Source organism: Callorhinchus milii, unplaced genomic scaffold (genome assembly GCF_018977255.1).
Source record: "Callorhinchus milii isolate IMCB2004 unplaced genomic scaffold, IMCB_Cmil_1.0 Scaffold2, whole genome shotgun sequence".
Lineage (NCBI taxonomy): Eukaryota > Metazoa > Chordata > Chondrichthyes > Chimaeriformes > Callorhinchidae > Callorhinchus > Callorhinchus milii.
Genome location: NW_024704743.1, coordinates 30,558,159 through 30,572,048, shown reverse-complemented (window position 1 = coordinate 30,572,048; position 13,890 = coordinate 30,558,159). Strand labels below are relative to the sequence as shown.

General features: G+C 43.1%; 1 long non-coding RNA gene across 1 annotated transcript in view; it reads left to right on the top strand.

The window, feature by feature from the left end:
• The first annotated feature begins 2,845 nt into the window (after window positions 1–2,845).
• LOC103184911 overlaps window positions 2,846–13,890 on the top strand; it is a 56,473-nt gene continuing 45,428 nt past the window's right edge. The window contains exon 1 of the long non-coding RNA XR_488585.2: window positions 2,846–4,128. This is a non-coding gene — a long non-coding RNA (uncharacterized LOC103184911). The remainder of the gene's footprint in view (window positions 4,129–13,890) is intronic.

Sequence of the window (13,890 nt, the reverse complement as noted above, 5' to 3'; positions counted from 1 at the left end):
CTGTCTTTTCAGTTGCGTTTTCAGCCAACTTTTCCCTCCTATCCTTAAGGTTTGACCCCATCTCACAGCTCAGGCTCCCAGTGAGGTGTACTTTGACTGAAGCACTTTGAGATGTCCTTGTTGTGTTAAAGGCACTGTATAAATGTAAATTGTTGCTGCTGTTTTTGAGCAAATCTTTTCTTGAAACATAAGTCTACTCCCCCATCTAGAACAAGAGGCTTTCCAAGAACATTTGAGCCTGAATGTCTACTTTTTATAATCCATAAGAATTAAACTTACTGAATCCAGTGTTTGTAAGTTTTGAAATATGGATGCTGATCCTCTTGAATCATATTTTGTCCAAATTTCCATTTTTTTAAAATCAAGCAAGATATATCATTGGAACAGTCACTAGATTTAATTGTGGCTTTCCGTGTGAGGGAGCTGAAACCCTATTCAGGTTGTACTTAGTTCATCCACAGAAGAAGATGTTGTTTCATTTGTGATGATCCAGTGTCCTGTACATTTCATCTTGGTGTAAGCTTGATATAGTTGTGAACTGTGCACTTGGGAGCTCTGAAAATTCTGGTTGCCATATTACAATAAAGATATCATGGCATTGGAAGGGGCAGAACCAATGCCTACCTGGTTTCAGGTGGACATTAAAGATCTCATGAAAATATTCAAGGAGAAGGAAGTTTTGCCTGGTGTCCTGACCAACAATCATGCAGTTAAATTGATCGTTTACCTTGTGGCTACAAAATAGCTACTTACAAAAGCAGTCATTGCACTTGACAATAATTACTATAAAGCATGTCGCTGCTATTAAAACACGATAAAGCATGTTTCAGTGCGTAAGGTGCTATGAAGTTGTGAGTTCTTTCTTTCTATTCTCAGGGATACTTTTTGCTGCTGTGCAACCAGTGATTTATTATCCTAGCACATTGTTGCCACAGGCAAAATATGTCGATATTTGTTTGAAGCCACGTAATGGCCCAAACAAGCCTTTTTCATTGAACAATGTGTTTATTGCTTTACCCTTTGTTGGTCATGAATAAACTATTCTTACTTGTGCCACTCAGTCATTATTTATACAAAGGGCTTTTCAACATCCTCATTCATTTAGACATGTACAGTCGTTGACTGGTGGAAGGCCCTTTCACTGTGCGATCTTGACCTGTGTGGAATACGAGTCTATATCCAACTTGTGAGTTTGACCATCAATAAGTATTGCAATCCAAGAGGAGATTGAGGCGGGTATTGAGGAGTTTTACAAGCTCGCTGGAAAGCCTACTAGGTCAAAGTCCCGTGGATGGTTGAATTATTGTGTTGTGTTCGCTAAACAAAGGGAAATGTTGCACGGTAGTGCATCAAATTGAGCAGCTATAAAATCTAGCTAGTGCTCCCTTAGGGCATGTGTACTGTGTCAGTTTCCAGGGAACTGACTTCTAGTTCTCCTATGGAGGCAATTGCCATATATTACACTGGAGCGATTTGGGATTTGCAGTGTTTTCAAAATTCATCACATTATGAATGTGTCTTTCAAGCTGAGATTGCAGACGACATGGGGTTAATATCAAAAACATCCTGCTAGCCCTGTTATTTTTATCATGTTCAGTTGAAATATCAAGTAAAAATGTTCTTTTACTTTTACCCTGAGCAGGCGGGAGCCTCAAGAAATGTGTGCTCATGCTTAAAATGTAACATGTTGCGATCATCTTTTCCGAGGACAAAAAATAACGCTGTTCTCTTCAAAAAAAAATCTCTGTCGTTCTTCCCCTATGGATTCGCTGCTGATCTGAATTGCTGAGCGGTGTGAATTGGACATCGCCTCCGAGTTCTGTAAGAGAAATTTATTTGGCTTGCAACCAGTTAATTTTTAAAATCGTACCGCACTGTGTGTTCGCCAAGGAAAAGGAAACCTCTATTAATTTTCTCTCGAGAATGATTTACCTTGAATGGCATTCATTACATGTAATAACCGCCGGCACAAGCACGCTGGCGAGATGCCAGACTGTGCGTACACGTGCCACTCCTCCTTCCTCCGCTCTCCTCCCTCCCTCCCCCAGTCGACTGGGGTTGAGGTAAACAGTCTCAAGGTGCGTGTGTGACATCCAAGGTTCACCCTGCGGTTCCTGCTGGAGACTCTCATTGTCTTTCACACAATCTCCTTCGTGACCTTGCTTGAAACATCTGGATCGTAGCCGAGCAGTGAGTTTGTCAACGGTGCCAAGTGGGGGAAAAAAGGAACAAAAGGCGACGATATCCCCATCGTGTTATTCAGCCGCAGGGTCAAAGCGCTCACAGGTGAATAAACAAGAGAGCTTGCCGTCTCCTGTCTGTGTGGCGTGCGGAGCTGCTGGTGTGTGTCCCCTCTGAAGTAATATTGCTGCCATCAAGCTAATGCCTTAGGAACAGCATCCACAGTCTGTGCGTGTCGGAGATTTTTTCTTGTATTTTTTTAAAAAGAGGAAAAGGACAAAAGAAGGAAGGAGAGAAATACTCTCTAACCACTAGAGAGAGAGCAAGCATCGCCTATGATGTTCTCATTTCTTTCAATAAAACAGTTGACCACATCATCATCCGACTGCTCGATCATGTGCTTTCTCATGTGACTTTTGGCTTGGAGCGTTCCGCAGAAGCTTTGTTGCTCCGAAGACTACTACAGTTACGTAGCAGAAAAAATTAGTTGCGAGCTTTTTGCCGTTATGGATATTGGATGCTTCTCCCTTATTTTGCTTCAAATCCCTATTCTTTTTAATGGCTGGATAAAGCAAACGCTTTCTTCATGAGGTCTATATGCAGACTTGTTATTCTATTAAATTGCAATTGTAAATAACGATTTATTTTCCTTCCCGCCCCACCATCTAAAAAAAATCATATCTTTCCTGTGTTGCCGTTTCCGTCTCTTCCTTCAACTCGCTTTGATTTGATTATCATTGATCCTCAGAGTGCCGGGGAATGATGCTGCAACCTACCTCATCAGCTGCGATCAGGCAATGGGAGGAGGAAAAGAAATAAAGTGCACGACTAAGGTATCTTTGGAAAAAAAGCAGCAGCTATTGCTTGCAGGAATTAACATGGGGGGGAGAGAGAGAGAGAGAGCAAAGTGATGTAATGGTGCATTCTCAGCAGTCTGTTGGAGATGGATGGACAAGGTGCCTGTGATGAATCCTCTTGTCATGGCAGAGGTTTTGGAAAAGCGCTTTGCCGCCTGATTGCCTGCTTCTTTGCTCGCCGCTCTCCAGACAGTCGCAGAATCTACAAACGGCACCTTCAGACGCTGCACACAGCAATTTGTATGTCTGAGGGACTTTTCGTGGAGGAACCTGCAAGAGCAGGTGATTGCACTGGTGTCCTGGGGGAATTCAGCTGTCATGCAGTTTTTCTAATAATTCCGAAACAGTTACACAGTAAGTCTATCATGTCGGAACATCAGAGGCTGATTGCAACTTCTGTCTTCAGCTTCCCACCTGCACCCATTTTCTGCATCGGAGTTTGACAACAGGCCGCTGGAAGAGCTATTAACTTTTTAAACCCTGTGTATGTTTTTTCGCTCCTGGATCCAAAGGCTTGTCAGCCACCTGGGTTTTAAAATAAAAATAGGCCATTTTAATCCTACGGGGCAAAAGCATTCTCTGCGATTCTGAGATATAAATACCAGACTGCGACGAGAGGGCTTTTATCTGAAAGAATTATGTATGTTTAAAATGCCTTTCAAAGAGTGGCGATGGGGCGTGTAACCCTTTCTGAGCTGATCGACTCGCACTAAATTGCTCTGCGATGATGAGCAAGAGGGAATCTCGCATTCACCAGATGTTAGCATGCACTTCAAGGGCATCCTGTTCCTGAAGGAATGGGGGTAGGGGAGAGACCGTGGGGTGTTGGCATGAGGGGTTGTGGGGGAGGTGAGGAGTAGGAGGTTTGCAGGAGGAATGCATATCATATTGATAAGGAGAAACAGCTCCAGCTGAAAAGCAATGAGACTCATGCAAAGCTATTGCAGTACAGTACGCCTGGTGGCATAAACATCTCTGCTGACAAGAGGCCAGTCTTTTTTCACCTCACGGTCACATCGCTGTCTTCCAATTTATCAAGACCTTAGGCTGTCTTACAGTTATCCTGATGGGATTTCCTGAAAAATCAATGGTGAGTTACTGGAGAGGTGCCTGTCTGGGTTGGGTTTTTTTCAGCGCAGGACCTTTTAATCCAGCACCACAAAGACAGCCCTGTGTGTTGGATTATGTTTGTCCAGCTGCTGGAAAACATTCCTGCGGAGGGGTTCTAATAACGTTGCACTGCAAGCTCAAAGGGGAAAATAATCTGTTTGGAGTTTAGGAGAAAGTTGAGCTCAGCGAAGAGCTATGTTCACCAGGGACACGGCTACTTTTTGGATGACTGTATGTACAACTGCAAGCATTTTATTTATATATGTATATATTGTTGGCAAATCAATTCTGCAAATGTGTAGAAACAAACTAGGAGAATCGATCACCCTCAAAGAGCCTGTAACCCTTTGAGTACTTCAAGACATGAGCAGCAGGGTCCGAAACATGTTGCTTTGCAAAATGTAGAACTCTGAACGTTACCTCATGTGATTGGTGTAGGCACGATGGTAAGCCTGGTTATACTGAGTGTTGCCTTTGGAAAGAACCAAGCCGGACGCCACACAATGACCACACAATGGTCCCAATATGGCCTGGGTACAAATGCTGCTGATGTCCGATTAAAAAGATGAATGATTTTAGTCACTGACGAACAAGTCAGTAGTCCCAATTTTTCTCTTGCGTTGTGTCTGCAGATTGCTCCATCACCCACACACCCTTTCCCCTCCCCTTTCCCTTCAGTGTGTTGGGCAACTAGTTTGTAGCACCTGCATCATTATGTATGCAATTATTATCATGTGTGTATCTATGTAATGTTTGAACTCCCAAGATGGCTGGAGTTGGGGGTGGGGGCGAGCTGTTTGGTTGCTTGACTGTTCTAATACCCATTGGTTCATTGAAACTGGCACAGCAAGATTTGCTTTGCAAAATCAAAATGGACTCCTGTCAGTCGAAGGCCAGTTGTTCCACTTGATAACTCTTTCTCGTTGGCAGAATAAAAGTAACACCTTGTGAATATTCATCTTGTTTGGCGTTTTAGAAGATGCATTCATCTCTTGCATCGGAAGTGGCTGTGGTGTGGCCCAGTGTGGGACCAGTCAGATTGACACCTATATACAAGTGGTTTTGACAGGCAGAATGTGTTGGTTTAACACCAATATATGCATGGCGGTGATATGCGTTGCATGTTAGTTTGAAGCCAATGCACACATGACTGTGATATGGAACATCCTTTTCATGTGAAAGGCACTATAAATGTAATTTTGTTGTTATGTGTCACATGTTAGTTTGATGCCAATGTTCACATGACTATGAGTTGGGTCACATTAACACTAACGATAATGTTAGGGCAAAACATTAAGCAAGTTTCCTTACTCCACATGCCTCTGATTACCTAGCAGTAAATAGGAACCCGGTTGTTAGTTGATTGACAGATAGCTTTTCGGGCGTAGTAATCCCTTCAAAAAAAATAATAATTTGGTCACTTAATCTACGACTATTTGTGAGACACTACTGTGTGCAATTGGCTGCGTTTCGCCCACAAAATATATAATCAATTCATTTCATAGTATATTCTGTAAAGCGCTTTGAGATGTCTCGAAGAAGTGATAAGGTGCTATATCAAATGCAAGGATTATTATTATCTTTGATACCAATGTTCACATGATCATGATGTGGGTCAAATTAACACAAATGTTCACATGACTGTGTTATGTATCATATGTCAGACTGCTACCAAAATACAGATGGCTAGGATGAAAGAAATGACACTTGATTGAACGTCTGGGACCGGGGTATATGATTGGGTTGGGCTGTCACATAACACCGCACTTCACACACATTTTTTGGTCAGCTGGGTGTCTGACACATGAGGAAATCCATCACCATGCTTAATAATATCCAAACCAAGCTGAGAATTCCATGCATCACACCTACATGGAAATTCCAGAGATCAATTGTTGGAATGGACTCTCTGCCCGGAGGAACTCATCCTGTTTACCTAATACTGGAAAGTATTAGGCACAAATTGTCGAGAGCCAAGGCTTGGGGACCCCAGAGTGTGCGTTGTACACATGATGGTGAGTGGGAATAACGCTGGCGGGGCTGGAGCGGATTGTTGTCCAGACAGGGTGGCATTCCGGACCAGTGTTCGAACTCAAACATCTTCAAACCCGCCTGGTCTGTGTAGGAGAAGCTCGAGCTGCGGGAGACAGACATGTACATGTTTTTGAACAGTTTCAATGCTGAATTGCTTTTAATTCATAGCTCACACTTAAGTGGATGAGCATAATCGGGCAGATGTGGAATGTCAGACTGGGAGGGTGGGGAGAAGGTGGGGGTGGGGGTGGGGGGGTGGGAATGGGACGGGACTTTATCTTGTTTGGATATTAGTCCGACTTTGTTTTGTTTGGATGTTAGTCCAAACAGCTGGTCATTAATGAACGGACTCTTTTGTGCTGGAGCCAGTAGTGCATGTGAATAGCTGGCTGATTGATGCCGCTCGGCTCTGGCAGCGATGCTCGAGGCGGAATAATGCAGCGTGATTTGACTGTGCTCTAACAGAGTAGTATGTCATTGTGTCACCAGGCAATTGAGGTTATTATGGGGTAAGGCAGACATACGGAACCGTAGGGCCAGCCGACCGCGGTGTCATTAGAATGCCGGCTGACCTACTTGAAGTGCGGCTCATTAGGTGAGGACTACGGAGCGCTGATAGGATGACTATGTTGCTAAGGGAGTTTAGGGGGAGGAGATGAAGCTCTCCCTCATGTACCCTGCAGCTAAAATGATAAAATCTGAGTGGAATTAAAAGCTTCATCTGACTATTAAGGCTGATTTTTCTGTCTTACTTCTACGACTTTGTAGTTACAATGAGCACACGTGCTTTTTAATCATTATATATAATATGTATCACAAATACTATATATAATATGTAAAATGCATACACACATATATATTACACAGATTATAAAATACGTGTACAGTATATAATATGTCTACCTTTATACATATAAACTACACATTTACGTATGTGTACATATATGTATAGATATACTGTATGTGTACCATATATAAAAACACATGTTTACATATTTGACTGTGCTCTAACAGAGTAGTATGTCATTGTGCCACCAGACGATGTATATATATATGTATTAAAAAATCATGAATAGCTTTTAAACAGTTTGCTGAGCTAGACTGTTTATCTGCATGCTCACAGGCTCCTTCAGTTTTCAAAGAACCCACAATCTCTTGAGTGTTGACCAGAGAGGGCTTGTCACATGTTGGCTGCCATGCATTAGCCAGTGTGTGAATGCAGTGCACGGTCCAGACAGACGTGGGGATGGAGAATGTCCACGTCATCTCCAGCCGGGGAGAGGGCTGCCGAGCTGCCGCTCCTTCGCAAAATCCATTTGCTTTCTATTATACATGGTCTGTCTCACTCAGTTTCATGCAGCCATGAAAGAAATTGTTTAGGGAATTGTCAGTCAGTGTGTATAGCTTTGGAAAAATCAATCAAAAATGGGGCAAAGGTGATATCTTTTATTATAGGCTAACAGATCCAGATTGATTAGATATGAGCTTGAGACCACATGCCCTATTTACAGGTGTAAATTATTTAAAGTCACACCAGTGTCTCTCTCTTTCTCTCCCCCCCCCCAACCCATGCATTAGCACGTAAGGCAATATCTCAGCCAGAAGAATGGTTGGTGTGTAACTTTCTGCTTTTAAATAAAAAATAAGATTTTCCTGAGTAGAATTCCAAAAATCTCACAGTATTTTTTTGGGGAGGGGGGAAGGAAGCGAAATGCTAATTTCTTACACCCACAGTCATTTTTTTTGTTTGGCATTTTCAGTCTTTGAATAGATCTGGTCGATCTTTCAAGTGTGTGATCTGGAATGACCTGTAGTGAAGTGGAGATTGTATGCTTGCGGGAGGAGGTTTCATTCTTTTTAAATTGCTGGTTGCACAGACACGCTGCAATTTTTATTATTCATTTTCCAGTTTTTTGGCGAAAGTGTTTTTGATTTGTTTTTAAAAAGAAAAGTCAATCAATGTGAGCGCAGTGCTCCAGTCGCCAATCGGTTTGTTAATTCATCATTCTATTGATCAATTAAATATTTGAACAGGTTAGAGCCATCACAATGGGAGCACAAATGGCTGGTCAGTTGTGTGCTCAGTGTCTTTGATATTGCTGTGCCGATATTATGTCGAATGAGGGAATCTGTTCCCCCATCCCCCATCCTTCCCCTCCCCCACCCATCCTCTTCCCCTCTAGCTCATTCAGATCACATCTTTCATTCCCATACACAGCTCTGCTCAGCTAAACATAATGAAGCCTTGGAATGTGTTTTCGGGTGCTTGCTTGTTCACTGCTGCACCTCATCCGTCTCTTTTGTAGCACAGGATCTGAACAAACAGACAGAATATGCTTGTGTTTGTGTGCGCGTGTTCAGGTCTGTGTCTATCTATGTCTGGCTATGTTGTGGATGTGTTGTTTCTGTCTGTCTGTGAAGGGCTCTGTCTATGTGTGGTGTGGCTGTCTGCCTGTGTCTATTGAGGATGTGTGTGTGTCTGTCTCGGGGGTGGTGGATGGGTGGACTCTGTCTATGTGTGGTGTGTCTGTCCGCCTGTGTGTTGTATTTGTCTGTGTCTTGTCCTCCTGAACCTCTCCGCTTCATTCAAGACAGTCGATCATGCCATCCTCCTCCACTGCCTCACAATGAATCCTTGGAATTCTTTCCCTCAATCCCTCTGCCTTACTCCCTCCTTCCCCTTTTTCAGATCACACCTGAAGACCTTCTTCTTCAACTATGCTTACGGTCACCCCCACCCCACCCCCCCCCAACTTGGTATCAGTCTTTGCCACTGTTAAGCGCTCCGAAACGCTGCCCTGTGTGAAGGGTGCTATATAAATACAAGTTGTTGTGGTTGTCTGTCTGTGTCTTACCGTGTCTGTATATCTGTTGCGGATGAGTGTGTGCGTGTCTGTCGATGGGGGACCACTGTCTATGTGTGATGTGCCTGTCTGGCTGTGTGGTGTCGGTTTGTGTGAGTGAGTGAGAGAGAGAAAGAATATTCCAGTAAAGCGACTGGGTGGTGACGAGTGGATTAGTTAATTATTTTAATTTCTGCCAATTTGAAAATGTGATTGATTATCAGCTCAGCTCTGAACAGGAGTCATTTAGAATGCAAAGTGGATTACTGCTTTTCTATAATCCCTGCTCTAAATCCTCTGAGAGCTAAAGGAGGGTATCAACACCACAATGAAAACCCAGCATCAGCCCATTGTGGTGTGTGTAATATTGGGCTCCATCACCCACAGCTTAGCGAGCGCCTAATCATTCATAAGATTTTAGATACTCTGATCAAGGAGAAAACTTTATTAAAATGGTTTTACTAATAATAATCCTTACATCTGATATAGTGTTCTTCACATTGGGAGGCCTTCTCGAAGGATTTCACAGAACTTGACTGCAAAGTGTAGTGACTGTATTTGTAGGCGAACACAGCAGCCGATTGTCAGAACTGAACTGAACCATTTTGCCACAAGCATTTACAGAAGTGTCAGCTGGCTCATTGGGTAGCACTCTCACCTCAAGTTGAAAGGTTGTGGTTTCAAGCTTGATGGCTTTTGAATTCACCGTTTAGGTTGACACTCCAATACAGTACTGGGGGAGATATATTGGGGGTGCCATCACCTCCAAGGATATTAAACCAAGATCATGCATTAAAGTGCTGTATCGAGACCCTCCAATTAAAGTGCAGTATCAAATGCAAGGATTATTATTTTAGATGAAGAAGGCCCTTTGGTCCACTTAATCTCATCCTTCATGTAAGGGCTCTTTCAACAAATTGCACTCTGTTGATGTGTGGTCTTAAGCCAGAATGAATTCTATTGGAGCGAGCACCTGTTGCACTATGAAGAGCACTCAGGTGGTGGCTCTGAGACAGGAATATTACATACAAGAAGCAAGAAGAGCAGTGTGCCTGAGGTTCCTGTCTCAAATATACTAAGTCAAGTGACTAATGCCATCTTTGTAATGAAATGATAATGTATAACCTAGGGCAGCAGAATTTTACCCAAATAGCAGATTTTCCAAAATAATAATAATCCTTGCATTTGGTATAGCGCCTTTCACATCAGGAGGACGTCTCAAAGTACTTTGTAGCGTTTTACTATGAAGTGGAATGACAGTGTATTTGCAGGCGAATGTGCATTGACTGCTCGCACTCCGCTACTGGAGCCCCACCTGTTGTTTTATAACTGTAAAGGTTACGCTCCATAAAGGTATAAATTATACACGGGTGGTAACAAACTGTGGTTGTAAATAGCAGTACCTGGGCTCAACCCATAATTCCTTCATCCTGCGGACATGAGGAGCCCCACAAATGTCACTGGTGAGGGAATGATGGATGGATAATAATAATAGTAATAATAATAATCATCCTTGCATTTGATATAGCGCCCCATCACATTGTTGAGATGTCTTAAAGCACTTCACAGGATATACTGCAAAGTATATATTGAATATACTGAATAGATTGTAGATATTTTGTGGGTGAAACAACAATTTTGTTTCATATATATTTGTGGGCAGATAGATAGTTGGCTCGCTGCTGAGTGACATACTGTCCCCTCCACACCCCCACAATGTGCAAACCTGTGTGAACTAACATACAACCAGTTGCACTGCTCTTAGTTGAGAAGCCTTTTAGAGTACGGATATTCAAGCAGATATTTTGGTATATAAAGCCCTCTTGAAACAACCCCTCATGTTGTATAACTGCAATTCAATGGGTGCAAAGCTCTGGAACTATGAAAACTGCTGGAGAAGGGCACTGATGGGCCACTGCAGCCATTAGCACCTGGCCAGAAATTAATAGACTCCTTGTTTCAATGATGTGGACCCTACACAACCATTAAACACTTTTGGACACCAGCTTGAAGTGGAGGGGGTTCCTATTTCTGAGGTACATGCAATTTCTCTTGTCACCTGCTCTGCTCAGCAGCATTCAGTGCAGTTTCTGTGAGATGGATGGGGAGAAATTAAGCATGCAAGTCTGTGCAATAAAAATCATTTTAATTTTGAAGATCAGTATGTAATATGGAGTGTTTACATGTACGTTCATTAGTGTTTCCTTTATGTGGGGCATGAATAGATTAATGTGGGTGGATGATTTACTGCTCAGTTTTTTCCACAGTGGTGCTGGTGGAAGGCTAGGAGGTTCCCAGGGAAATACTTGCAAGAGGTACCTCTATCTGTACCCTATGTCATCCTGCGTGAAGGGTGCTATATGTACATGCATCAACTGCTTTCCATGTACATGCCCTAGCTGCATACACTTACTTGGCCATCTCTTCTCACGCTCATTGTCTTGCTGTAATGTTGAAAGAATGGGTGGTGGTTGACTTCTGGAATAAAACAGCTGGACTCCTCTGTCCCACACTGCAGCCACGAGGAACTGCACAGCTGGCTCAACAAACTATGTTTTCCACTGAGTTTCTGTTGAACTTGCTATGCCATTTTCCCTTCACAAAATCCTCACTCCACAGCTGTATTTGTCTTCTGTTGAGCTTTAAATACCGGTTGCACGTGTTGAAATGTATGAGAAATTAATCATTGCTCAGTGCTGTATTATTAGATGCAGCTCTTTTGCAACTAGTGAATCCTATGTGCTTGGGACACATTTACTAAATTTAGTACTCAGTAGATTAGATCAGTTCAGCCACTTTATTTTACGGCTCGTGCCTGTTAGGGCCTGCTATGCAGATAAAAGGTAGTTAACTTCTGATAGCATCTGCAGCTTTGTTTCTAAATAATTTTTCACGCACCAAATTTTTCTCAACACCCTCTCACTCTCCTGGAGATGGGCAAGCCTCCTGGTGCACAGATCATTGGGCAACAGATACTCTATCAGCCACTACCCAAGGGACAACTTTTAGATCATAATAATCCTTGCATTTGATATTGTGCTTTATTACACTGTTGAGTCTTCTCAAAGCACTTCCCAGGCTATACTGTAAAGTGGATTGACTGTATTTTGTGAGTGAAACGTGGCAGCCAATTGTACACAGCATTGTCTCACAAACAGCCATGGAGTCAGTCACCAATTTGACACTGGGAGAAACTCCCTTCTCTTTTTGAATAGTTCCATCGGATCTTTGTCATCCACCTGAACAGGCGGAAGGCACCTCCGATAATGCAACACCCCCTCATCACTGCATTCGAGTGTCGGCTTAGACGATGTGCTTTCAAGTCCCAACGTAGGGCTTCAACCCACAACCTTCTGACTCACAGGTGAGAGGGCTACCACTGCGCCAGGCTCACACATTTTTGACTCATTCTCTGGTCTGCGGCGAGAGCACGGATCTTGGCCGGGACAGATGTTTAGCTACAATGGTCTAAATACAATAGCAGCAATTTGCATTTATTAAAGTGACTGGAGCACCAGTGACAGCAGGCTGTTCGTCCAGAGTGGTTAATGTTACAGATGAATGGAATTCTGTTCTCATTTGACATCTGCATGTGAGCATCTTGCAGCAGTGTCATCGGATACGATTAGAATGTGGTTCGTTGGCTGAATTCCTGCCTCCTTCTTAGCCCAGGGTCACTGAGGTGCTCCAAAACACTACCACATGTGAAGGGAGCTGTACTGCTATTGTAAGCTAGTTGTAGCTCAGCTTCTGTCCCGACCAAGATCAACGATCTCAGCCAGACCAGAGATTGAGTCAACAATACAAGACAATTACTATATTTACTTGAATCTAAGAGGTATTTTTTCATTAAAAATTATCTCTAAAGTCAGGAGACATCCTAGAATTGCAGTGAAACTTCTTTTCTTTTACCAAATCCTCGTCATTAAAACGTCTCAAAGCCCTTTACAGAATATATTGTAAAGTGGAGTGATTGTGTATTTTGTGGGCAAAACGTGGCAGCTAATTGCACACAGCAGTGTCCCACAAAAAGTCGTGGATTTTTTGAGGGCTATTACCCCTGAAAAACAATAAGCCAACTGACTAACAACCAGGTTCCTACTTACTGCTAGGTAAACAGAGGCATGTGGAGTAAAGAAACTTGCCTAGGTTACGATCTGTCCTGTAATCGAACCTGGGTCCTCTCACTTGTGAGGTGAGCGCGCTAACCACAACGCGAAGGGACTCCACTTTCAATATTATAAAATGAATTTGAGGTAAGAGTACAGTGGAGGCTCCATAGACCAAATGGCCTTTGCTGCAATTTCTATGATTCTTATCTTTTTGATCTGTCCAGCCTAATGCACACTGCTTCACAACAGGCACGTCCATTTGCCTAGGCACCCCAGATGAGGACCGGGATTAAGCAGCTGGTGCTGAATAAGCCTGGCCAGAGAGCGCTATCGATGGCAAGCTCTGCGGTTTTAGCTGGATGGACTCCACAATCCCCAGTGCACACTCTGGGATCCCCAATCCTTGGCTCCTGACAACCTGCATATAATCCTCTCTGGAATTAGGTAAGCAGGATATGTCCCTCCAGGGAAAGAGTGCGCATTCCATTCCGACAATCTCTGGAATTTCCTTGTGTAGGTGGGATGCATGGAATTCTCAGTTTAGTTTGGATACTCTTATGCATGGTAATAGGTTTCCGCATGTGTAAGACACATGGCTGACTGCCCAAAATATCTAGCCTAAAACAGAACAGGGAGAAAGGGTAAATGACTATCAGATGGAAGGGGAGATTTGGTGGTGCTGTTCAAAGGCATGATCAAGTAGATACAATTTTTAAGAGGGTTTGGAGGTGGGGAGAGAAGGCACAAGGTGGA